The sequence below is a fragment of the Leuciscus leuciscus genome, assembly GCF_965113295.1.
Source record: "Leuciscus leuciscus genome assembly, chromosome: 3".
NCBI classification, from domain to species: Eukaryota; Metazoa; Chordata; class Actinopteri; order Cypriniformes; family Leuciscidae; genus Leuciscus; species Leuciscus leuciscus.
In genome coordinates, this window is record NC_138727.1 from 7757796 (window position 1) to 7785537 (window position 27742).

The 27742-nt window shown below is 42.0% G+C and overlaps 2 long non-coding RNA genes and 1 pseudogene across 3 annotated transcripts in view; 1 reads left to right on the forward strand and 2 right to left on the reverse strand.

The window, feature by feature from the left end:
• LOC309494773 (interferon-induced protein 44-like) overlaps positions 1-27742 on the reverse strand; it is a 110301-nt pseudogene that overhangs the window by 6538 nt on the left and 76021 nt on the right. The window lies entirely within an intron of this gene.
• On the forward strand, positions 1944-15879 carry LOC309494558. The gene is made up of 3 exons (XR_014204361.1): positions 1944-4644; positions 5342-6120; positions 15550-15879. It is a non-coding gene; the product is annotated as an uncharacterized lncRNA (long non-coding RNA).
• Positions 13130-14250, reverse strand: LOC309494242. Its single transcript, XR_014204268.1, has 2 exons — positions 13249-14250; positions 13130-13163 (listed from the first exon to the last, which is right to left on the reverse strand). It is a non-coding gene; the product is annotated as an uncharacterized lncRNA (long non-coding RNA).

The following is a 27742-nucleotide window of genomic DNA, read 5'->3' on the forward strand; positions in this document are numbered from 1 at the left end:
CAGTTCTGACTGGATCGCTTCCCAAATCGTCACTATCTAAAATTTTTGTCTAGTTTTTATTCGTTGACGAAAATGTCAATAGATTTTCGTCATAGTTTTTGTCATTCAAAACTAGTTTTTTTTTAGTTATCGTCTTGTTTTCGTCTGTGAAAATAAGCCATGTGATAGATGTACCGCGAAACAAGTCTCCGGGTGAGTAGCCGGCCAGTGATAGTGACTATAGTAACAGCATGAGAAGACGCGCTCCGTTGTAGTCAGCGCTTGGTCGGTTAATTTTGGCATTTTCTAAGTAAGTTACCCTAATAGGCTAGTAATAAATGAACACACATACAAAAATGTCTTTCGTCCTGTAGGCGTCCAGGAGAATATTTCTGTTCGTCCTAAACACATTTTCTGTCGTCCCCAGGACGATAGGACGCCGTTAGTCTCGAGCCCTGGTCTGGTCCTATGTTTAGGAGCCCTGGCACGTGCGCTGCTCTCAGCGAGCGCAGGTTGCGCTGAGCCCATACCAGGAGGCGTTCTGCCAGCCTGTGCAGGTTCCTGGACCTGAGGCCGCCCTGGCGATTTATGTAGGACACCACAGACATGTTGTCCGAGCGGACCAGGGCGTGGCGTCCTTTTATTTGGGGACAAAAACGCGTCAGCGCGTTGTCTACTGCCAACATTTCGAGGCAGTTTATGTGCAAAAGCTTCTCCCGTTCTGACCACTGGCCGAAGAACGGTCTGCCCTCGAGCAGCGCTCCCCATCCCGAGGTGGATGCGTCCGTAGACACCACCCTCACCCTCGAGGAAGTCCCCAGGCTTACACCTGATTGGTACCAGTCGTCCGCTTTCCAAGGTTTCAGAGCTGTGACGCACTTCTGATTGACCTTGAGACGAAGCAGACCGGATGTCCACGCTCGGCGTGGGACTCGCGCTTTCAGCCAGAACTGCAGTGGGCGCATGCGGAGCAGGCCCAGCTGGAGCACTGATGATGCTGAGGCCATGAGACCCAGCATCTTCTGAAATTTCTTGAGCGGGACAGATGCGCCGCAGCGGAAAGAGTTCGCTGCACGCTGAATGTCTACCGCGCGCTGTGGTGATAGTCGCGCTATCATGGACAGCGAGTCCAGCTCTGTGCCCAGGAAAGATATCGTCTGACTGGGGGACAGAGAGCTCTTCGCCCAATTGACTCTGAGACCCAAATTCTCGAGGTGATCGAGTAAAATGGTCGTGTGCTCTATGAGCACTGAGCGAGATTGCGCTAGAATCAGCCAATCGTCCAAATAGTTCAGTACTCGCACGCCCCTCATTCTGAGGGGTGCGAGCGCCGCATCCATGCACTTCGTAAATGTACGGGGTGCCAGGGACAAACCGAACGGCAGGACTATGTACTGATATGCCTGGCCCTCGAAGGCGAATCCCAAAAATCGCCTGTGACGTGACGCTATCTGTATTTGAAAGTACGCGTCTTTCAGATCTATTGACACGAACCAATCTCCTCGGCGAATCTGCGCGAGGATTTGTCTGGTCGTGAGCATCCTGAACTGTCGCTTCACAAGCACTCTGTTCAGTTGCCTTAGATCTAGTATGGGTCTGAAACCCCCGTCTTTTTTCGGTACCAGGAAGTATCTGCTGTATAGCCCTCCTTCGCTCTGAATTTCAGAGAGAGAGGCTCTATGGCCCCTTTGCTCAATAGTTTCGCCACTTCGGCTCGAAGTAAATGTGCTACTTCTGTTTTACCGTGGTCTCGACGCGCGCCGTATAGCGGCGAGGGCGTCGGCGAAACTGCAGCAAATAGCCTCTTTTTATAATGTTTAGCACCCACTTCGAAACCCCAGGCAGCTTTGCCCATGCATCTGCATGAATAGCTAGGGGTTGAATACGAAGCGTGCTCCGTTCGCTCAGCGATGGAGAGGCTTCGGTGTGCTGTAACACAAGCGTCACGCTCGTGACATTTGAGGCATAGTGCAGCAGATTAGTAAAAAAATCGTTCACTTTGGTATAGAAGCATGAAATTTGGCACAGATACTCTCTAAGGGCCACTATTTTGGAAAAAGGCGTTGGCCACTCAAAAATTCAATATGGCGGCCATTTTTCAAAATGGCCGCCATTGCTATTCAATGCTTATTATATCAATTATTCAAACAGTGATCTAAGCATACAATTTTATACAAATACTCTCTAAAGGACATGTTAATAGAAAAAGATGCTTGTCCCTAAAAAATTCAAGATGGCCGCCATTTTTAAAGATGGCCACCGTTCCTGTCGAATATTAATTATTTCAAGTGTTCAAATGGTGATGCAAGCATAAAATTAGGCAGAAATACTCTTCAAGGAACACTCTTTTGGAAAAAGGTATGTGCCACTCAAAAATTCAGGATGGACACCATTTTCAAGATGGCCACCATTTCTGTCAAATAGTCATAATGTCTGCTTTGTCTGCCTCCTCTCCTTTGACCTGTCCAGCTTAGTTAAACTTGCCAGGGCTATAAAATCCCCACCGACATAGGTCTCAGGTTCATTGGAGTACACAAGCCTCTCCACCACGGCAAGGTGTAGTCCACAGAGAGGAAGTGCCACTGTTAGAAAAAGGATACGCTGCTGGTACAGGTTGCACATACAGTGGGGAGAACAAGTATTTGATACACTGCTGATTTTGAAGGTTTTCCTACTTACAAAGCATGTAGAGGTCTGTAATTTTTATCATAGATACACTGAAACTGTGAGAGACGGAATCTAAAACAAAAATCCAGAAAATCACATTGTTTGATTTTTAAATAATTAATTTGCATTTTATTGCATGACATAAGTATTTGATCACCTACCAACCAGTAAGAATTCCGGCTCTCACAGACCTGTTAGTTTTTCTTTAAGAAGCCCTCCTGTTCTCCACTCATTACCTGTATTAAAGGGATAGTTCACTTTGAAATAAAATTTTGGTATGTTTTAGCTTACCTCAAGGGCATCCAAGATGTAGGTGTCTTTTTTTCCGCAGTAGTTTCAATTTTTATATTTTTAGGTCAAACCGTTCTTGTCTGTCAGTCATATAATGCAGGTCGATGGTCACTTGTCTCAAACAGCATGCACAGAGTCCAAATTAAAACAATTCCCCGTCGTCCAAATTAAACAATTCCCCATCGTAAGTACACATTGATGGCCTAAGACACGAAACGAGCGGTTTGTGTGAGAAAACGAACAGTTTTTATATCGTTTTTACCTCTTGAACTCAGCCACGTCCAAGTGATCTGAGAGCGCGGGCGGGTATAGATAAGGCAACTAAGGAGTGCCTCTGTAAGAAGCATCTCAAGGTCCTGGAGTGGCCTAGCCAGTCTCCAGACCTGAACCCAATAAAAAATCTTTGGAGGGAGCTGAAAGTCTGTATTGCCCAGCGACAGCCCCGAAACCTGAAGGATCTGGAGAAGGTCTGGAGGAGTGTGCCAAAATCCCTGCTGCAGCGTGTGCAAACCTGGTCAAGAACTACAGGAAACGTATGATCTCTGTAATTGCAAACAAAGGTTTCTGTACCAAATATTAAGTTATGCTTTTCTGATGTATCAAATACTTATGTCTTGCAATAAAATGCAAATTAATTACTTAAATCATACAATGTGATTTTCTGGATTTTTGTTTTAGATTCCGTCACTCACAGTTGAAGAATACATATGATAAAAATTACAGACTTCTACATGCTTTGTAAGTGGGAAAACCTGCAAAATCAGCAGTGTATCAAATACTTGTTCTCCCCACTGTATCTGCGAGACGGAAGGCGGAAGGACCATCAGAATTGAGACTGGTTTCAACAATATAGGTGACCAGTTCAGAAAGAGCCATAGGAAAGATGGCTGGTTGAATCGTTTCACTCTGTGACTCTTTCTCAAGCCTTCTGAGGTTTCTCTCTGTTGTAAAGATGAATGAGACGCAAATGATGGTATTTCAGCTCCTGTGCAATGGCATCAGCACCACTTAGTTGAGACAATAATTTAGCATCATTCAGTGTTTGTGCACATTCATGTAGTCTGTCATGCAGTTGCAGTGTCATTACCTGACGTAGGTCAGATTCAGGAGATATGTTATCACAAAGAAAGCAAACCTGATCATCTAGACTTTTCTGCATCATGGTTCTGCGATGCTTTGTTTGGCCTTCATCTATCTCACTACATTGAGCATCGGATTGTTGCTTCTGGGCACGAAGTAACTTTGTGTGGTTGAACCGAAGTCGACAATTGTAGTGATACTTCGCTTGGTTCCTTCTCAAAGCTTCTATACCACCACCTTCATCCAGTCGTTCCAGGTCCAGGATCATTGGCATTTTGTTCATCTTGTGTAAGAGTGGAATGTTGGTGGCAATCATTTTATAGCCATCATGTTGAGAAACATGATGGGTAGGTGGTGATTGGAGGGGTTCCTTTGTGTCTGTCTGACAAAGACAACATTTCTTCCAATCAGTTGGCCTCTTGGCTGACATGGGATTTTCATTTGCCATTTTGGGGGTTTGTTGTCTGATTAAGGCCGAGGGGTTATCCTTTTACCATCTCAATCATAGACATAGTACACATTCAGGTATGGGATACAACTAGGTACGGGTCACCTACACCTAGCCCGATCATTCATCCAGTGCCATTTAAGTCCCGTGTGATCTGTACACCTTCCAGGTAAAGCCTAGTTCACACGGCAGGATAATTAAGCCGATTTTAGCCCCGATTCACCCCTTCCGACAATCTTAAGGATGCTCCGATTATCGTAAAATAGTCTGATCAAATATTCCTGCCGTGTGTGGTGTGTTAAGACTGCTCTCGTCTGCTCGGAAGGACGTCGGGACCGCTCCCATCTCAAATCGGGGATATCCAACATGTTGGATTTATTTGGCCCGATTTCTTCTCGTGTGTGGTGTCCCCCGAGCACGCAGCCTGTGGACTGTGCAGTGTAGCCAATCAGAAAGCGAGGTGACGAGGCGGCGAGGAAACACCGGGAAATATAATCAAAACAGCCGGCGGCATGGCGCACCAGAAAGTCCGGTGGACGTCAGAGATCATCGCCTTTTCTTTTGATAACGTTTTTTTTTCGGTTAAAAACAAACTACAAACTATTGCCACTGCATCCTCTTCGTCCGCCATGATTGTTTACTCTGAAGTCACGTTTGATCTCGAGGTATTTTGCGCGATTTCCCGTCTGATCTGGGAATGCTCGGGAGTCAAATCGGTTCGTGTGTGATGTGTTGATTTTGCCGTGTGGCTGTGCACCACACACTGTACGACCAAAACTGTTAGACCTGTGATTTTTTATCCCCGTGTGTGGGGTCTCTCAGGTTTGGAAAATCGGCCGACAATTTTAAAATCGTCCCGTGTGAACCAGCCTTAAGCATACATGAACAAGTCATGTATTGCCCCGCTTACCCTTGGCTCGGCTCTCCCGCGCTGGCACAACCTGTCAATTCAGGTGCGGCTATCTAACTACATCTATTACTAGCTAATTGATGAGGGGCTGGTAGACAGCATTTGGGACACTAAACTTAGCTATACTATTACTACTAGTCAAGAACTACAGTGTAAGTAAAACTAGATCAGCTGACACTGAACCCCATGCTGAGTTCCACAGCAGTTAAGTCACCAGTGTGCCCTGGTTGTGTAATGACGTTCACTCTATTAAACAAAACCTTCCTTAACACATTAAATTGAGCTCTGACAGAAATGGTGGCCATCTTGAAAATGGTCACCATCTTGAATTTGAGCGGCACACACCTTTTTCCATGATAATGTTCCTTGAAGAATATTTGTACCAAATTTCATGATGGCAGCACCATTTGAAAAAAAGATGTAAGGATTCAAGAGAAATGGCGGCCATCTTGAAAACTGGTAGCCATCTTGAATTTTTGAGGGACAAGCACCGTTTTCCAAAAAAACATTCTGAAGAGAGTATTTTCACAAAATGTTATGCCTACATCACTGTTTTAACAATTGACATAATGAGCATTTTACAGAAATAGCGGCCATCTTGAAAAAATGGCCGCCATGTTGAATTTTTCGGTGGCCAACGCCTTTTTCCCAAAAAGTGACCCTTAGAGAGTATCTGTGCCAAATTTCATGCTTCTATACCAATTTGAACGATTCTCTTGAAATATGCCATTAATCTGCTGCACTAGCAGGGGCACGCTGATAACAGCGGGCAGATTGCCCGCGCTCGACTCCTCTGCGGCGTCCAACCGAGAGGGGGAGGGCTGGGCGAGTCCCGTAGGAACTGTCATGTCTGTGCGTGGATGTGGGCGCGGGATAGCGAGCACATTTATCACACCGAAAGCATTGTTCGCTTGAGTGAAGCGAATGCACGTTGGTTTCGTTTTTACAGAAAACGTGAGACATGCATAACGTAGTGTTTGTGGGCACTGGGTAGTGGGCACATTTACCACGTTTGATGCGCAATTGATCTGAGTCGATTTATGTGCGTGAGCCCTGTGTGACGGGCTGTGCTTGTGTGTAGAGATGGGCACTGGGCAGTGGGCATTCTTTCTACACATAAAACACCATCGGCCGTGGCCGGGACACCAGAAAATTCGCTCTTATGGGATTTATCTGGGTAGCCGTAAAAGCGGCGTTTGTGTGCAGGCAAGCGTGCTGCGTCGCCGACTTGTTTACTGCAGAATACACTGGAACAGTCACATTTACTGGAACTGAACGAGCGAGAAGTTGCCATAGAAACAGAGAGCGTCAACATGCTGGCGTTTATTGCATGCCTGCGTGCATTACAACAGGCTCGTTCACTGCAATATTGACATTTCCAGTCGCCTGAATTTCAGAGGGGAATGAGAAATGTATGAGAAAATGGAGGTCGGTCCGTCCGCAGCGGGACCAGAAACACTCTCTTTTCTTCTTACGCCAGTGACGCACGGAAAACCATAGAAATGGTGTTTGGGTGCAGGCGAGCGGGTTGTACAACGCGCTCGTTGGCTGCAAAATACACATCTGCAGTCGCCTTTTCAGGGAACTGACAGAGCGAGCATTGACGGCATAATTTTATCTGCCGGTAGACCCGGGATCGAACACGGGTCTCTCGCGCGCAAAAACCTGAGAGTCTGCCACTGTGCCACAGGGGGAGACACATTGTATCTCAGTTAGCGCGAGTATTATCAGAGAGCGTCAACGTGCATGCGTGTATTACAACAGGCTTGCTCACTGCAATACTGACATTTCCAGTCGCCCGAACTTCAGAGGGGAATGAGAAATGTATGAGAAAATGGAGGTCGGTCCATCCGCAGCGGGAAACACTCTCTTTTCTCCTTACGCCAGTGACGCACGGAAACCATAGAAACGGTGTTTGGGTGCAGGCGAGCGGGTTGTACAATGCGCTCGTTGGCTGCAAAATGCACATCTGCAGTCGCCTTTCAGGGAACTGACAGAGCGAAGCATTGGAGGAATAATTTATCTGCCGTTAGATCGGGATTCGAACACCGGTCTCTCGTGCGAAACACCAAAGATTCTGCCACTGAGCCATAGGGGGAACACAAAGGCTTTCAGATGCACGAGCATATGAGAGCGTCAACATGTTTTCTTCGGCGTTTGCTTGCAGGCGTGCGTGTATATAACAGGCTCGTTTGCTGCAATATGATATTTCCAGTCGCCTGATCAGGGAACTGAGAAATGTTTGAGAAATTCAGGTCAGTCCAGCCTCGGCGGGACTAAAAACACTCTTTTCTCTTTTCGCCGGTGAGTGACGCGTGAATGGGGCGCAGGGGCAGGGTAGCTTTCTTGTACGTAAAGAAAAAACTAACCCCGACCGTCCGCTTCCAGCCTCCCTTGTGAACGGCACAGTTTGCGCGGCTCGAAACAGAGGGAGAGAGAAAGCTAGCCCCGTGACCGTCCGCTCCTGACATCCACTGTGAACGGCGCGGTTTGCGCGGCTCGAACAGAGGGAGAGCAGGTATCATCCCCCAAGCAGGCAAGGCAAGCGGGCAAATGCACTGAATGCTGAATGCACTGCTACATATTAGCCTACAGCAGGGGTTTTCAAACTTTTTGTGTGTGTGGACCACTATTTGTAATCAAGAATTTTCGCGGACCACCTCATAATACACATAATAAAATATGTCTACACAGAGTCCTACCTGAATTAATCTGCACCTCTAAATAGGCTTACTAGCTCTAAAACTATCATTGGTCATCACATCAGTACAACAGGCTTGTTAAAAGAAAGTTTACTGCACACAACGGCTCCCACATATTTAATTTATTTATTTACTCAAGCGCCCGAGGGCATAATCAGGTTCATTTGAACAACAGGCTTATTTCCATAGCAATGGAGTATGAAATCTATACAGAACACTGGAATATAGTCAACATTTCAAAACCTTTGGCGATTTTAGGGGATTATTAATCTTCAGAGTTTTAGTTTTACAAGTCCTCAAAAAGTACCTAGGCTTGAGTTTGTCCACTTAACAGCACATCTGGAAAACATTTCAGAAACGCGAGATCAAGAAACTAACTGGAAATTAAAATAATAACAGGCCTTATTCATTCCATTTATAAACATTTCGTTACTGCCTATGCCTAACCGTGCGTTCACACCGGACGCGAATAGCGCGTCAAATTCAAAAAGGGATCATATGTCAAATTCGCGCCTACCGTGTCTAGTGATACGCTTGACCACTTTGTATCAATTCGCGCGTCGAGAGCGAAATTGACGCGCGTAAAAACAAAAGTTTGAAGCGAAATTTCGTCCGGTGTGAACGCACCATTAAAGGCTATGCGTGTGATGTGATAATGAGAACATATTTTCCTCTGCCCTTTTCTCTTCAGAGAACCTGTTGCTATCCACCGAACCAATGTTGTGGTTCTAACGGCACTGAACTTGAATGTCAAGGCCAAACACCACTAGGCTATTTTAGTAATCACACAATAACTTGACAATTTAATTAAAATGTTATATCAATATAGGCCTACATATTATTCTTTTTTTTTTTTTTATGGGAATTTCCTGGTAAAATTAAGGTAAAAAAAAAATTATATTTTATTTTGCCTTTCCACGGACCACCTGCAGTACCCTCACGGACCACTAGTGGTCCGCGGACCACAGTTTGGGAATAGCTGGCCTACAGTAATCATAATTGTATTTAAAACATATAAATGTACATGTGTATAATTATGTCATTTTAAAATATATATTTGTTTATATACACACTATAAATGCATATATTTGAAAATACAACATTTTCTTTGCAAAAAAAAAAAAAAAAAAAAAGTTCCGTAACTGTACATAGCCTAGATCTACGCGCCCCCTAAACCCACATACTAAAGATGGACAGTGACATAGAAATTTGCACAAATTAAGCATACTTTCCATACAATTGAGGTATTATCGAAATATCTACATTTTCATAACGAGTGATTATTTAACAAAAGGCAAGTAAAAGGGTAAAACGGTCAGGGTTATGTAATACTCGGATTTGCGAGTCTCGATGAATCCGTGCTTACCGAGTATTATGCGTGGGTTCTTGGCTATTTTCTGTATCTGTCGTAGTCACTTGATAGAGGAGTCAGACCAAGACTTCTGTGCTCAGAACTCAGTGTTTATTTCAACATTTCTCTTAACTATGACTCTACATCGTTCCACCCGATTACATCGTCCATTTCTCCATCCATATCATCTCTCTCCTTCCTCTTTTTCAACTCCTCCCCTTTTCGCGTGTTTCTTACGCTCGCGATATCTCGCGTACCATCTAACTTTATTTAAACCTTCCCATTTACATTCTTACAGTTACATTTTAGACACACACACACACACACACACACACACACACACACACACACACACACACACACACACACACACAGCCTGTGACGTGGACACGATGAAGATGAAAATAGCGGGAAAAAACTAAAATTGAACCATTTCCCCCCTACTATTAAATCTAACAGATGCTAACATTGTCTTCAATGGTGTTCAACACACATACCTCTGTTAAAATCTCAGAAAATTTGGTTTAGGTTTCATGACCCTGTAAAGTCAAAATTAAGTATGTGTTAATTAACCACCATATCTTCCTTTGCCCGCGAACTTTGAGCGTTGTAACTTTGCAGAAGTTTAAGTTTAAATGTTGCTTACGCTCAAACAGCAACATTACACTCTAACTGAAGTTAAAAAAGTGAAATCATAATCAACTCTTTACGATAAAAATCAATATCATGCATGAATGACCAGTTGTAAGTCTCGGTGTACAAATAGGCCTAATAAGGATTTACAAGACAAGAGGGCGCAGCACTTACCTCCTCGGGGGGTTTCATTTTGTTTTGATCCTGAACCTCCCATTTGTGATCTCGCCGTTTTCCCCCCTTATAAATTCAGCAAATAATACCACACTGCAGAGTAATACAAGAATCACAGAATTGCTAGTGTTCTGTCTTGTGTTTCTTAGGATGTGCCATTGAAGTTGCAGCTCTCATCCGAGGCTATATTTAGCCTATACATGCATATCTAACTTTCACTTTCACTTTAAATAACATATTGTCATTATTTCAATAGAAAGTAAAGGATAATTTCTGTTTATGTGCGCTCCAAAAAAATTGTTACCATCATATTTTTATAATCGTTATAATATGGGTGGAGGTCAAAATAATTTCCCCTGAAAAACAAATTAAATTTCTGTTTTAAGTTTGAACCTCACCCTATGACTAATATATGAAGTTAGCTGTTGTGTTTTTTTCTCCTGTCTTTGGAGATCTATTGGATCCATTGGTTCATGTGTCTTACGCAGAGCCGTTGCGACACTCTTTGATCTCGCAGTCACGTGGTTTATGTCAGTCTACAACTCTCTACCCCTGCACCACCACCCCCACCACCAGTCACTTTCAGACGAAACCTGCGCTCACTTTCCCCCTCCCATCTCTCCTCTGCCGTGTCATCCTCTCTTCCCCCACCCTCACAATTCTCATCTCTGGATGTGAATACCGCAACGGACACCTTATGCTCCACTCTAATCTCTTCTCTAGACATTATCTGCCCTCTCTCCTCCAGGCCAGCACGCGCTACTCCCTCTAACCCCTGGTTATCTGAGGTTCTTCGGGAACACCGGACCGAACTCAGGGCAGCGGAGAGGAAATGGCACAAATCAAAAGACGCATCTGACCTGAGTATGTATCAATCTCTCCTCTCCTCCTTTTCTGTTGATGTTCATGCTGCAAAATCTTCATACTTCCACAACAAGATCAACAGCTCCTCCAACACACGATTACTCTTCAAGACATTCAACTCTCTCCTCTGTCCACCTCCACCACCTCCCGCCTCCTCCTTAACTGCTGACGATTTTGCGACCTTCTTCACCAACAAAACAACAGCTATCAGCAGTCAGTTCTCAGCTCCACACACACAGGAACCCAGACCGACCCCTTCCACAGCCAATACCCCTCTGTCCTCCTTTTCTTCGCTAACCGAGGAAGAAGTATCTACACTTCTCCTCTCCAGTCACCCTACCACCTGCCCGCTTGACCCCATCCCCTCACACCTTCTACAAGCCATCTCTCCCACACTTCTACCATCACTCACACACATCATCAACTCATCCCTCCACACTGGCACCTTCCCTACAGCATTCAAGCAGGCTCGGGTTACTCCATTGCTCAAAAAACCAACGCTAAACACATCATTTGTAGAGAATTACAGACCTATCTCTCTCCTACCATTCATTGCGAAGACACTTGAAAGAGCTGTCTTCAACCAACTAACATCCTTCTTGTCTCTAAACAACCAGCTGGATGTCAACCAATCTGGCTTCAAGAAAGGACATTCAACTGAGACTGCACTACTGTCAGTCACAGAAGCCCTACGGATCGCAAAAGCTGCTTCCAAATCTTCAGTCCTCATTCTCCTGGATCTGTCTGCTGCCTTCGACACGGTGAATCATCAGATCCTTCTGTCCACCCTCTCATCACTGGGCATCACAGGAACTTCACTCCACTGGTTTGAGTCCTATCTCACAGGTAGGTCCTTCAAGGTCGCATGGAGAGGTGAGGTATCCAGAGCACATCAGCTGACCACAGGGGTTCCCCAGGGTTCAGTTCTTGGTCCCCTCCTCTTCTCCATCTACACCACATCACTGGGACACATCATACAGGCACACGGTTTTTCCTACCACTGCTATGCTGATGACACACAGCTCTTCCTCTCCTTTCAACCAGATGATCCCACAGTAGCTGCACGGGTCTCAAGCTGTCTGGCGGACATCTCCACATGGATGAAGGAACATCACCTGCAGCTCAACCTGGCAAAGACTGAGCTTCTCGTCCTCCCTGCCAATCCATCTCTACAGCACGATTTCACCATCCAGCTAGAGTCATCATTAATCACCCCATCAAGATCGGTCAGAAATCTTGGAGTAACGTTTGATGACCAGCTGACCTTCACAGATCACATTTCAAAGACAGCTCGATCATGCAGGTTTGCACTGCACAACATCAGGAAGATCAGGCCTTTCCTAACTGAGCATGCAACACAACTTATCATCCAGGCCCTGGTCATCTCTAGGCTTGACTACTGCAATGCCCTTCTGGCTGGACTCCCAGCATGTGCAACCAAACCCCTACAGATGATCCAGAATGCTGCAGCTCGTCTTGTCTTCAACGAGCCCAAGAGGGCCCACGTCACTCCTCTGTTCATCTCTCTGCACTGGCTACCTCTAGCTGCTCGCATCAAGTTCAAGGCACTGACGCTTGCTTACAGAACTATCACAGGCTCAGCTCCCTCCTACTTTCACTCACTCCTACGAGTCTACATCCCTACCAGACACCTACGATCGGTCAACGAGCGACGTCTCGTGGTTCCATCACAGAAAGCCACAAAATCACTTTCCAGAACATTCTCATTCACAGTTCCATGCTGGTGGAACGCTCTCCCCACCCTCATCCGGAATGCAGAATCCCTGAAAACATTCAAAAAACAGCTGAAAACCAATCTCTTCCGTGAGCACTTAACCTTATAGAAAAAAATAAAATAAAAATGTCTTTCCCTTTGAAACATCACTTATCAGGCTTATGCTACTCTGAATAATACCTGAACTTCGTATTTTGAGCACTTCCTGCGTTGTTGTTGCTTTTGCCTCTTTATGATGACTCGCTGAATTTAGTATGTCTGCATACAGAATAGCTTATGCACATGTAAGGCTTACCCCCAGTCAAATTCCCTCCATGGTGTATCCAGTTCTATGGAAACACATTTAGCAATTAAGTTTAACAATAATTTGGTAGTATCTCTCTGAGAATGTATATGGAAGAAAGACCCTCTCACCTGGATTTGGTTTCACTTGTGAGCCTGATGATCCCATTTTGCTTTTTTGTCTCTTTTTTTCACCCCCTTCAATATAATAATATCAGCTCTCTCCTGGAGTACAGTAGTTGTGGAGTAGTTGACTTGTATTAAGCAAGGGAAATCAGAGCCGTTATATACTGTAGGCTACATTTCAATTTCACTTTCATTTTTACAAGTGTAACATAATGGAACTTTTCTTTATCAGCATGACCTAGTTCCCTTTAACAGGTATCTTAAAGGATTCAAAGGAAGACAAAGGCTGGTATACAAAAAAATAATATCTTACTTTATTATCACAAATGGTATAGTTAAAATATTGAAGGTTGGCAAATAATACTGTCCATAGGCACACAAATGGTCAACAGCAAAACCTCACTATCACACAGTGTATCAAATACCGCAATCTTAGTTAACACAGCACCCCCAATATGGAAACCCTGTACACGGCAAACTCAAACTGAATAATCCATGTGAAACCACCCCAAATCTATGCTAGAGGCTAGCTCTGGGTAAGTGGGGCACAATGTTATAATACTGTTTGCCAGACCATTCATCAAAAACCACCCCTTCAGGAAAGCAAAGAAAACAACAAACAAAACAAACAAAATGTACAATACACCTTGGAGGTACAATACAGTTCTCACATTTATAATAGGGGAAAGCGGCAATTACACCCCGAAGCACTCAGTTTCTGTAATAAATCACAAACATACCATAAGCACACATAGCATAAAACCAACTGCACCAGTTTCCTTCTAACTGTATTATCCTTCCCTGGTTTACACAATAATGTTTCACACAGTATAAGATCTCGCTTACAACATACCACACAGAATAAATATATAAAATCTATTTCTACTCGCAGCAATAGTGCAACACATTTAAGCAGGGAAGAAACAAACAATTGGCACAGTACATCCCACATTAATATATTAAATCATTACAAAATTACACCAGTGAATCACTACCTTGCACCTAGGATCCCCGCTCCTAGTTGCATTAATTACTGGTGCTCCACTCGACGACTCTGCATAATCCCCCGAAAGCTAAGAGCGAGGAGAATAGCTCTATTAAAGGACGATCTCGTTTACCGAGCTCTCTGAGTTGCACGCAACAGTCAAGAAACAGCTGCTTACCGTTCCTGTTTACAGCTACGACAGCAATTCGCCCATATGAATGAAAAGCTCTCGTTGCTTCGGCTCGCCGCGTCCCTGCTTAACTGAGAACAAAGGCGATGCGCCGACCAGTTACTCGTCCAACTTTTAACAAGCTGCGCCTGACGCGAAGATGAACTTCTGCTATAAACAGGGTTCATACACATTTTAACCAATACTTTTCCATAACTTTTCGGCACATTTCCATGACTTTGTATTCCTGAAAATGTCAGTCGGCATTAGAGCTGACACAGAAGCGGCATCAAAACTGGCATTAGCCTACTATATTTACACTTCATTTACAATTGCATAAATAAAGCTACTCAATAGGCTATTTAAATGAAATGATTTATAATTTTAACGTTTTAATTAAAAGATACTTTAAATATGAAACTAAACCAACCAGTAGGTGGCGGCAAGTCACTTAATAAGTCTTAATAAGAGAGTTGTTGGAGTCATTTATTCAACCGATTCGTTCAAACGGCTGATTCATTCAGAAAAACAAGTGATTGTTCATTGAATCGTTAAAATGATTCGTTCAAAACACGGATTTCATTAAATAAATTTTAAAAAATCATCGATGTCTGTTGGACTACGGCTTCATTATAAAATTCTCGTCGGCGATATAAAGTGAAAATTGACATTGTGTCCAAAAAGTAACTCACAATGTTAACTTTATTGTTAATTTAACGGTTCTATAACATTAAGCACATTTGAAATTGTGCAAAGGAAAACGACACTCTTGCTCATGTGATATTCTAATATGACAACATAATATGATATAAATATAAGACAAAAACTCATTTGGGAACATCTATAACTGCACTGACACATCACGCAGTGAAAGCAAGCATGAGAGACAAACGCGATGTCAGCTCGTACTCGCAGTGCCTCGTACATAGTTAAAACAATGATTACAATATCATCATAGTTCATAGACAATATCGCACACTCCTAAGCACATAAAATTGAAACTTACAATTGAACTGACATTTACTCGTTTTCTTCTGTCCTCTCGCGTGCAGGAGACAGACGTAGGCTATTCTATGTATCTTTTCACATGCGGCCAGAGCTGCAATCCTCTTTCCGCTACATTCTCGACCCACCGGTGCTTGCAAAACCTTAGCATGCTCGTGCCACTTTCCTGGCATTTCAATTAAGTTTCTGTAAGCACCGACTTCGCCTCAGGTGGGGTTAACATCGCAACAAGTGAGTGAATTGGAAGTGAACTGAACGTTATGCCGCCCGAATATAAGGACGTTAAGACAACGCGAAATAGGCCTATTTTTTTTTTTTATTAAACAGTTTTTGTATTAATCACATATTATGCTGTGTCAAAAAAAAAATGTCCATGACTTTTCCAAAACTTTCTGGGTCTTTTTATTTTTTCAAAACCTTTCCAGGCCTGGAATTTGCATTTTTCAAATTCCATAACTTTTCCAGGTTTTTTCTAAACGTACGAACCCTGTATAAATAACTTTTCAGCTCGCACTTAACGCACGCTGACCGGGCAAACAAAACAAACAATTCATCCACCCTGCACACTGCTTTTATCTACTTCCTAGTGGAAGCCTAAGCACAGGAAGTTACCCTGCAACAGACTCCCTCTATAGGAATGGAGTAAGTATAGATAGCCTACATAAGCGTCCAAATCCCAACTAAAACACTTAATCTGGTCACACAAGCATACATGCATAATAAAAAATGCCCACACCCATTCTTGTTCTTTTTAGTTGTCTATGCTGTTGATCACACATTGACATGTATATTATTTCAAACAATAGATACCACACATAAATATGAGTCTAATGATGCACTGTGCACATTATGTTGTTGCAGCCTTATGCTTAAATTATTTTTCACATCAGTCTATACTCTACCCATAATGACAAAGCAGAAAACTGATTTGTTGATAACTTTGCACATGTATTAAAAAGAAAGAAACAGAACAGAGGCAAAATATTTGTATTGTACATTGATCTCGCAGACATGTCTCTTTGTAACCTTTTTAAATAAAACAGTTCTAAATATAATTTAATATGAATTTTTCTATAATGAAAAAAACATTGTCTTAGAACAAACACTAAATAAAAAAAAATACAGATGAAAGTTGTTGAAAAAAAGTCATAAAAGCAGAGGGAACTATGGAGTGCTGTGTTATCGTGAGTTGGTGATAGTGAAGAGCAACAGCAGTGTAGGAGTAATTAATGGATTCATTGTAATGGACCTGGTTTGTAATCTTGCACTTGGAAACACTTTGGAGAGGACAACACTTAAAACCAGATGATCACTGGTGAACAGTTCTGTATGGAACCTGCTTATGTCAAACAAGCCTAATGAGTGCCATCATGCATGATCTGGATAAATCATGCATCACTGAAAACTCACTTGTTTCATTTGCACTGTTCGGACGCTCTTGCTTACTGCTCCGCGCTTTGCTCTATCGCTTTTATATTTTATCTTCTATACTTTTATAATTTGAGCTCCTTTTATCACCTAATTTTAACTTCAGCAAATCAGCACAGTGCTCAAACGACAAAGTTTGGATTACTACAAAAACGCAGAATTCTTCTACCCGACCAGCTTACATTCCGGGGAAAGGAAAACACAACTGCCTACAAGGATAAGAGAGAAAAATGCCTCTTCTGGAATCTACTTGCTGCACTAACTGCCACAGACTTTTACAAAGGATTGCAGTTCTTGAAACAAAGTTATTTACGGGACCACCAAACCAGACGGAACACACAACAGAGCTTCGTCATGGACGCCCTCAGCATATAGCCGGTGAGTCCCATGAAACTAGTGCTCCTCGACAGGTAGAGAAACAAGCCGATCGACTTACAAACCGATGGCACAAACAGGGAGCGAGACCCAAAGGCACTCGAGACATCAGATTGTCACGAGCCTCACATATTACCGCAGTAGCATCCTCTACCCCAGATACAGCTCTGACAAAGATTGCAAACACTGGTCTCCCACCAACACCTATACATCTTGAGAACAGATTTGAAGTACTAATGAATGTAAATGAGGAATCCCCAGACGTGATGAATGTGATCGAACACAGACTGTATCAGCCAGTAGCTAACACTGATGCTAACTGGCGCTCAAGGTCGAGCAGACAGCGGCACTCAGCTCAGAGCGCAGCCGAGCCCAGGACTCTGATAGTGGGGGACTCCATAATCAGAAACATTAGCTGCAGGGATACAACTACGTGCTGCCTTCCACAAGCAACAACTTCTGATATAAACAGGGAACTTCAGAACATTCTAATGAAACATAAGACTGCAAATCGACTCATCATTCATGTGGGGAAGAATGACATTCATAAAGAGCAGTCAGAACTCCTTAAGAAGGATTTCAATGAACTTTTTGAAACACTTAAAAAACTGAAAGTTCAGACATTCATCAGTGGACCACTCCCAGCAAGAGGGACAAACAGGTTTTCACGGTTGCTTGGGATTAATACATGGCTGCAAAAAACCTGCAATATAAAAGGAGTAAACTTCATTGACAACTTCAATCTCTTCTGGAGTCAGAGACAACTATTTCATCGGGATGGCCATCACCCAAACAAACTTGGTTCAAGAGTGTTAAAGGACAATATCTACTTCTCCCTCAATCATCCTTCTGCAGTATGTGCCAATCCACTCAATCAGAACGGCACACACACACCTGGACACAGTATGAATGACCACAGGACTTCACTTCAGAATGGACATGATGTTGACATATCACACAAGGACAATGATAACACCACTGAGCCACAACAACCTCTGCTCACGGACACCATCTCAGCTGAGCCCTGCCCACAGAGCTCACCACAGACAGACACATCAGAACTGCTCCAAGATTCAGCACCCAAGGACAACTTCCTGGAAAACAGCCAGGGAAGCCAGGGAAGCCAGGACAGCATATCACAGCCTCCTATAACACCAGAGCAACAGCCCCTTTCACCAGACACTTTTTCGCTCTCGTCAGCAACTCCACTCCTGTGCTTCTCACAGAAAATGGAAGAACTGGTGCATGCTGGAACCAGACTATCCCACTCTTTTGCTGCAAGCCCCCAGATATCAACCAAAAAACGTCAGGCACCGCTACCACCAAAGCCTGCGGGCCGAGGTCGCCCTCCCCCTCCTTCTGTGAGAGCTCTTCGGCCTCTGCCACAACGCCAGGGCCCACACCCTCCTCCATCTGCTCGAGGTGAACCAAAAACAACTGATACCAGCTCTCAGTGCTGTGTGTCGGGTCCCCGTTTTGATAACAGTAACTTTCTCATATGTTTACAGAACAAGCGGGAACCCAGTGTGCCTGTATCTTTCTCTATCGCTGTTCTATTACAAGATAGAAAGTCTAAGGCCTTCAATAGCCGTACAGCAAACTCAACTAATCTGGCGCCTGTTGCACGTCTAACTAAGATTGATGTAGGGAAAAAAAGTAAGACTGTTAAGTTAGCAATTTTAAACATCCGCTCACTTAAAAATAAATCACTTCTAGTCAATGACTTAATAACCACAAACAACCTGGATTTTATGCTTCTAAATGAAACCTGGCTAGAAGACAGCTGCAGTGCAACAATCCTCAATGAAACATGCCCTCCTAACTTTACTTTTATGAGTGTCTGCAGAGCTGTTAAAAGAGGTGGGGGTCTAGCTGCTCTTTTTAAAGATATCTATCAATGTAAGCAAATATCATTTGGGAACTACACGTCTTTCGAATATCTGGGTATTTTATTAAAAGGTGCTCCACGCATTTTACTTATCATTATTTACAGGCCTCCAAAATACTCTCCAGCCTTTGCTGAGGAATTTACAGAACTGTTATCAACAATTACCTCAGAGTTTGACTTTTTTGCCATTGCTGGAGATTTTAACATTCACATAGATAATGCAGAAAACAATATGGCAAAAGAAATCAAAACTGTTTTAAAAACTTTTGATCTGACTCAGCATGTACATGGACCCACACACAATCATGGACACACTCTAGATTTACTTATCAGTAAGGGTCTAAACATCTCATCGATTGTTATTAAGGATGTAGCACTGTCTGATCATTTCTGTATTTTCTTTGATATATTGATCTCTCCTGCCACTGAAGCTAGATCTGTGTCTGTCAAGAAGAGATGCTTAAATGAGAACACTAGTGTACTATTTATGAAGGCTATATCCTTAACACCAAGCATATCTGCTGACTCTGTTGATTTTCTCCTTGATTCTTTTAACTCAAAAGTTAAAAGTGCAATTGATGATATTGCTCCTGTGAAAGTCAGGAAGAAGAGTGGCAGACAAAAAGCACCTTGGAGAAACTCAACAGCAGTGCAAAATATGAAAAGACAATGCAGAAAAGCAGAGCGCATGTGGCGGAAGACAAAGCTTGTAGTCCATTATAACATCTACAAAGACAGCCTTCATGCTTTCAATATGGAACTAGGCAAAGCTAGACAGACTTTCTTCTCAAATATTATAAACTGCAATTTAAACAACACACGCACTCTTTTTGCTACTGTAGAGAGACTGACAAACCCCCCAAGCCAGATTCCCAGTGAAATGCTCTCAAACAGCAAGTGCAGTGAGTTTGCTTCTTTCTTCTCTGACAAAATCAATAATATCAGAAAGGTGATCAGCACATCATTGAGTTGCGCTGGGGTCAGACAGATCAGACCACCTGAAAAAGTAGTAACTTTGTCTGATTTCAAAAAAATTGATAGCAAAATTTTGGTAGAAACCGTACAGCACCTTAAAACATCAACATGCGCTCTTGACACACTTCCCACATCTTTTTTCAAAAGTGTGTTAAACAGTTTAGAAGCAGATCTTCTAGAAGTGGTAAATGCCTCACTTCTCTCTGGGAGTTTTCCAAACTCCCTGAAAACTGCAGTTTGTCAAGCCCCTCCTGAAAAAGAGCAATCTGGATAAGACCATATTAAGCAACTATAGACCGATCTCGAATCTTCCTTTCATAGGCAAGATCATTGAAAAAGTTATCTTCAATCAGCTGAACAAATTCTTAAGCTCGAATGGATACTTTGACAATTTTCAATCTGGTTTCCGACCGCACCACAGCACAGAGACAGCGCTCATAAAGATAATAAACGATATTCGCTTAAATACTGATTCAGGCAAATTATCAGTGCTGGTACTACTCGACCTCAATGCTGCATTTGACACTGTCGATCATAACATACTTCTTGACAGGCTGGAAAACTGGGTGGGGCTTTCTGGGATAGTCCTAAAATGGTTCAGGTCATACTTAGATGGGAGAGGTTATTATGTGAGTATAGGAGACCATAAGTCTGAGTGGACATCCATGACATGCGGAGTCCCTCAAGGTTCAATTCTTGCGCCACTCCTGTTCAACCTGTATATGCTCCCAATGAGCCAAATAATGAGAAAGAACCAAATCGCTTACCACAGCTATGCAGACGACACACAGCTGTACTTAGCCCTATCGCCTAACGATTACAGCCCCATTGACTCCCTGTGCCAATGCATTGATGAAGTCAACAGTTGGATGTGCCAAAACTTTCTTCAGTTAAACAAAGATAAAACTGAAGTCATTGCATTTGGAAACAAAGATGAAGTTCTCAAGGTGAACGCATACCTTCACTCTAGGGGTCAAACAACTAAAAATCAAGTCAGGAATCTTGGTGTGACACTAGAGTCAGACCTTAGTTTCAGTAGTCATGTCAAAGCAATAACTAAATCAGCATACTATCATCTAAAAAATATTGCAAGAATTAGATGCTTTGTTTCCAGACAAGACTTAGAGAAACTTGTGCATGCTTTCATCACCAGCAGGGTGGATTATTGTAATGGACTCCTCACTGGCCTTCCCAAAAAGACCATAAGACAGTTGCAGCTCATACAGAACGCTGCCGCTAGGATTCTGAGCAGAACCAGAAAATATGAACATATCACACCAGTCCTCAGGTCTTTACACTGGCTCCCAGTTAGATTTAGGATTGATTTCAAAGTATTATTACTGGTATATAAATCATTCAATGGCCTAGGACCTCAATACATTGCAGATATGCTCACTGAATATAAACCCAACAGATCACTCAGATCATTAGGATCATATCAGCTAGAAATACCAAGGGTTCACTCTAAACATGGCGAGTCTGCTTTTAGCTATTATGCCAGCCACAGCTGGAACCAGCTTCCAGAAGAGATCAGATGTGCTCCTACAGTGGTCACATTCAAATCCAGACTCAAAACACTTCTGTTTAGCTATGCATTTACTGAATGAGCACTGTGCCGCTGTTCGTCCGACTGTACTGTACTGTATTTCATTTTATTTTTCTAAACTGTTTTAATTATTCTTATTTCTTTTTATTATTTTAATTTCTTCTATGTAAAGCACTTTGAATTGCCATTGTGTATGAAATGTTCTATATAAATAAACTTGCCTTGCCTTGCCTTGCATAAACTGGAGCCATTTTACCCTCAGAAATCCCCCAAAACACTACACTTAGTGTTATATTACCTTGACATTAAATTGCTTGCATTTCTTACAGATTAAACAAACCAAGACACTATTTGGCTAATAATAAGTGAATACGTTTGTAATAAGAATATGACTTAAGAGTTCCACAGAAATGTTCCTTACTTGAAATCTGGCTCATGTCTCGACACAGACAAAAAGAAGTCCTGAGTTTATATTGTGCCATAATTAAACAAACAAATCCAGCATGTTGCAAACAAACTCGATCTGCTTTGCAAAGGAAAACTCGACTCGCAAACAAACAGAAAGCAATGTGCAAGTACAAAGGTCAATTTGAGCGAAAATGCAGTGGAGTAACAAATATGTATTGTGTTTTACAAATATAAATAAATGAGCCAAGATAATATTTCACAAATAAATACAAACCATCCTACAAATTGCATGTAACCTTTGAACAAATACCAAATCTAGTGCATACAAATGCATATATGTCTCTTATGATTGTGAGACACTTTGCTTTTTATGAGATCTCTCGGCTCGATTCTCTCACAAACGTGTCCAGGCAGATTTTCTCACAAATGTGTCCAGGCAGATTTTCCCAGTAGCACCTCATTGTAGTACACGAGATCCAGGGGGCGGAGTTGGATCCAGATCTAAGGCGTGGAGATGGGTAGGTTTAGGGGTGGGTTTAGGGATCAGGGGGTGGAGATGGGTAGGTCTAGGGGTGGGTTTAGGGATCAGGGGGTGGAGATGGGTAGGTGGTGAGAAGGTGTGTTCGACATCGGCTGCGGCTGGATGTAACCGATCGGCGAGAGTAGCCGCGTGCAGGCGGGGAGGAGCTGCAAACGGAGACGTGAAGTCGGACACTTTCTGGTTCCCGTAGTGACCGCTCGCATGTGGTGTTTGCATACTTTACCACAGCTGAAGGGAAATAAATGCAATATTTGCCAAATAATATAGATGTTTCAGAGACATTTTCATTCAATACTTTATGTACTGCTTCATACAGCGTCTGTTTGAACAAGAATAAAGTTAAACATAAGCTACTATCAATGAAGTGGAGTCTACGTTTTTAAATCAGTTTTAATTTGATAAACATGACACAATATAACATCGCAACTACATGAAAAGAGTGTTTGCTGTTATAAAAAAAAATGATTTGTGAGCTTTAGAGGAACTAAAGGTGTTCGAATAAACACGAAACACACTTGATCGTTGTCATGCGGTAAATCCGGCCAATCGTGGAACAGCTGTGTCGTCATCAGAGCTCGTGCAGCCCAGTGCAGCCGCTCTTGAGAAGCTGTGCTGGCTGAGTTCTCCGGCTACTCTCGGATTGCTCTCGCCGTACTTTGATGGCATACGTCACAGTCACGTGGCGTCGGCGCTGTATCAAGTCGGACAAAATTTCTAACCGGCATGCACCGCTTCAAGTCAGCCGCCGATCGGTCTGCGCAGAGCTGCATGAAGTCGAACAAGCCTTTAGGTATATGTAAGGTGCAAATCCCCCTGGATTTCGTGTTCTGCAGTGAGGACCATCTCGCTTCTCCGGGAGACTAGCGCTAAATTAATCCTCTACTTTAGCGCCATCTACTGTTTTAGAAGAGGAAGTTGCTCAACTGCATTTGTGAGAAAATCTGCCAGGACACGTTTGTGAGAAAATCGAGCCAAGAGATCTCATAAAAAGCCAAGTGTCACACAATCATAACAGACAGATATGCATTTGTATGCACTAGATTTGGTATTTGTTTCAAAGGTTACATGCAATTTGATGGTTTGTATTTATTTGTGAAATATTATCTAGGCTTATTTATTTATATTTGTAAAACACAATACATATTTGTTACTCCACTGCATTTTCACTCAAATTGACCTTTGTACCTGCACATTGCTTTCTGTTTGTTTGCGAGTTGAGTTTTCCTTTGCAAAGTAGATCGAGTTTGTTTGCGAGTCGAGTTTTCCTTTGCAAAGCAGATCGAGTTTGTTTGCAAAATGCTGGATTTGTTTGTTTAATTATGGCACAATATTAACATGCCTAAAAGAGTTCTCTGTGAGTGATCCAGATGTACAGTTCATAAAGATCCTGGTACCCTGGTAAAAGAGGGACTAAATTCAACAAATGTTGTATAAAAAGCTTCAAAAAGCATAAAAAGCTTAAAAATTACAGAGTAATGTCTAGTTATTCAAATAATGTTTTACAATGGCATGCGTTAAATACATATACCGTTAAATACTGTGTCACAGGACTGTCAGACCCTGTCACACAGGGATGTGATAGGGCCTGACGGTCGGCCATTTTAAACTGCCATTACTCAGCATGCTAGCATGCTAGCATAAAAACTGTTAACATGCAAGCAAGGAATTTCAGTAACCTTTTTAGACATGTTTTGTTTTGGATTTAAAACATTTTCATTATTTTCTGGGATGTTTTACCGTGACAGGGCCTGACCCTTTAGCTCGTCCTCCTAAAAAAAAAAAACTAAAAAAAAAACAAGCTTAAAATCATACAATTCAATGAACTCACCCTTGATCAGTGTCAGCTTCACCTCAGTCGAATGATGTCACTTCCTCTGAGTCACACCCTTAAAGGTGTATTGCACACATTTTATGTTTTATGTAACCCGACAGGACTGACCGAAAACATGGGGACAGTTGTAAAATACTATTTAATTGTAGAATTTATGTAGAATTTCAGGTTTTTAAGACAATTAAGTGAATAATTCACTTCAAAGTTTTGTTTCTTCTTTTTTAATGTGTTTGTCAGTTTTTTCTGATAATGCCTCCCAATCCCACATATTTCCAGTAAAGTTGGGACATTTTGCCAAATGCAATAAAATCAATAATCTGTGATTTGTTCATTCTCTTGAACCTTTATTTAACTGACAAAAATACAAAGAAAAGATTTCCAATGTTTTCACTGACCAACTTTATTGTATTTTGTAAATATAAACAAATTTTGATTTTGATGGCTGCAACACAGACTAAAAAAGTTGGGACAGAGGCATGATTATCACAGTGTCACATCACCTTTCCTTTTTTAATTACGCTCAGAAAGGGCTGAATGTTCATCTTTCAACAGGACAAAGATCTCTTTAGTGTTTCATTTGACAGTTGACTGATTGGTTGGATTGCAGAATGAAAGCCAGTGATTGGTTGGTTGGTTGGTTGGTTGGTTGGTTAAAAGTGTTTGAGACTTTGGACTTGCTTTGTGTTTCTCAGTAATTTGATTATTAACTTACTGTCCTTACCTTTACACCATTTAAGAACCTTCACTTTCCCTTTCTTTCAGGCTGGGTTGTCTTTGGCTGTGACATTCTTTTATATCTTTTAAAGGTAGGCAGGTTTTTTTCTAAAAACTTTTCCCCAAATTTGTTTAAACTGTCTTTATATACCAATACATGATTAAAATGTAAGTACTCTGAAAAGGAGAGTATAAAAATCGAGTGTCTGTAGTCCTCTCAGGGCTGCAATAATCACATACTTATTTCCATTCACTTGCCGTGATTAAAGCATTTAAATGACATTTGCTTGAGTCTGTTTGTCGATTATTCCTGCGCAGGAAGCTAGTTTAGGAAGCTAGTTTAGGAAGGAAGCTAGTTTAGGGGAACAAGTTAGTTAGGTGACTATTATTGAATGGGGACGTCGATTTGTAGACGAGACCCTGATAGACTAAATGTCGACAGTAGACGTTCGGGGACGTCGATTTGTAGACGAGACCCAGATAGTTAGGTTTAGGGAAAAATCTACCACACATCCTAACATTAGTTATTAACGAATGTAAATGAAAATGAGATAAGCAGAATTCATTAATGCCTGGCTCACACTACAGGAGTTTTAGGCCGATTTATGCCCGATTTCCCCCTCCCGAGAATCGGAGAAAAAATCTTGTCGAGGACCTTGATCGGTTCCGATGTTCGGCGCAGATTATCTGGTAATGTGAGGTGTTCACAGATCGAATCTTGCACCTCCCGATCTGCTCTCACACAAATTGGGCTCGCCCCGATCATATCAAACATGTTTGATATTTAAGATTTTAAATCGGGATGAGCAAGTCTGTGATTACGTCAGTGCTGTCAAAATAGCCAGGAAACAAGTAGGGCTGTCGTGCTGAAGGAATTTCCCTTGAGATAATTTTGAGTGACTCAACTCGATATGCGTTTTTATCTCCATGTATTTATTGCTAAATAAATGAGTGTTACGCTGTGGTCAGCAGGCACAAACATGTTCAGTAATGAAACCGAAAGTAAAAAGCGCGTTAAAACGAAGTGGATTAAAATGAAGATAGGCTACAACACGTCAAAATAAGGGTCGGGGGTCCACATAATATAATAAACACAACATAAACATGACAATGAGCTTGTTAGACCATTGTTAGGGGTGATATCAGGTAAAATGGGCCATCAGGTAAAATGGGCAATTTAAGGTTTGTGAGTCCCAGCCCCTCTGGAATTTAGAGCCAATGACTGCAAAGGATTTCAAACTGTTGTCATAACTGTGCTTAACAAGTAACAGGTGATTTGATTGGTTTATGGTTGCTATGGTGGGCGGGGCAATCATTCTAATCAAGACTGCACCAGAAAGCTGCATGGTAAGTAGTCTGGCATACCAAATGTGACTAAACTATATTATAAGGATGATAAATCTATAAATAAAAAAAACATGCACATAAAAAAATATGCATAATATCTGTCTTGATGGCATCAATCAGAAATAATGTTGTTAGTTTGGTATCTGAACATATTTTTTGATAAAGAGATGATTTTCTTGGTAGCCCAATTTACCTTAACCCACTAAGGTAAAATGGGCTACATGGTTTCAGCTAAAATGGGCCATTATCTCTGTCACTCACATACGCGCGCGTGTGTGTGTGTAAATGTTTTATTACACACATTTTTTATATATTTAAATTGATAATAGCCTATATTATTTATAAACATGTATAAATGTAGTGCATGTCACATTCACACACACACTCACTATGACCTAATGTTTCAAGAACTGTAGGGCATAAATAATTATATTTTATTACATAATTTTAGCACAAAATTATCAAAAACAGTCATTATTAATCATAAAAACACATGGAAAAGACATATGGTATTGTATTATTGTCCCAAACGATTTACCAAAAAGTGGCCCAATTTAGCTGATATCACCATATAACAGTTAATTCCTTGAATCTCACTTTACGAGAGGCTTTCCGCTGATATTTTTACCAGTATTGACATTGAAAGTCTCTGCGCATTAGAGACTGTCACTCAGTCATTAAACTGTTCATTCAACGGAAATGTAAAAATGCGGATGCATTCACAGATAGGTGCTAGATGTAATGAAACAAGCCGTTAATTATTTTAATATTTAATTTAAACTTTGAGCTCCACTTTACAAGACTCTAAGCAGGACAACGCTGAAGCTGATGCGTCACTCCATGATCAACGCCGGCATTGATTTATTATTGACCAGCGCTGACGCCATTCATGAGAAATATCCTTAAAAGGATGATTTTTGAAATATTTCGCTTTCCTTGGTCAGGGCTACCTTTTCACCAATATGACTTGATATGAAGGCACACCCGTCGTTTTGGGCGGCGAGGGGGCTGTGCCCGCCCCCAAAAATGCTTGTGTTTTTTGTGCTATTTGTTAAAATATTATAATGTTATTTTTTTCCATTTAGGCTATGTTGATTATGAAAAGTGAACAGCACGAGTAAGATATGATGTGCAATGTATCGGGAGACATAGAGTGGGTCAGACATGATTTTGACCACTTCATTACGTTTTGCTTTGTAGAAAGCCTTTCTTTAAAGTGAATTTCGTTTTGTATAAATTGTTTCTTAATTTATATAATTTTTTTATCAACCAATTGCCAATTGCCTGG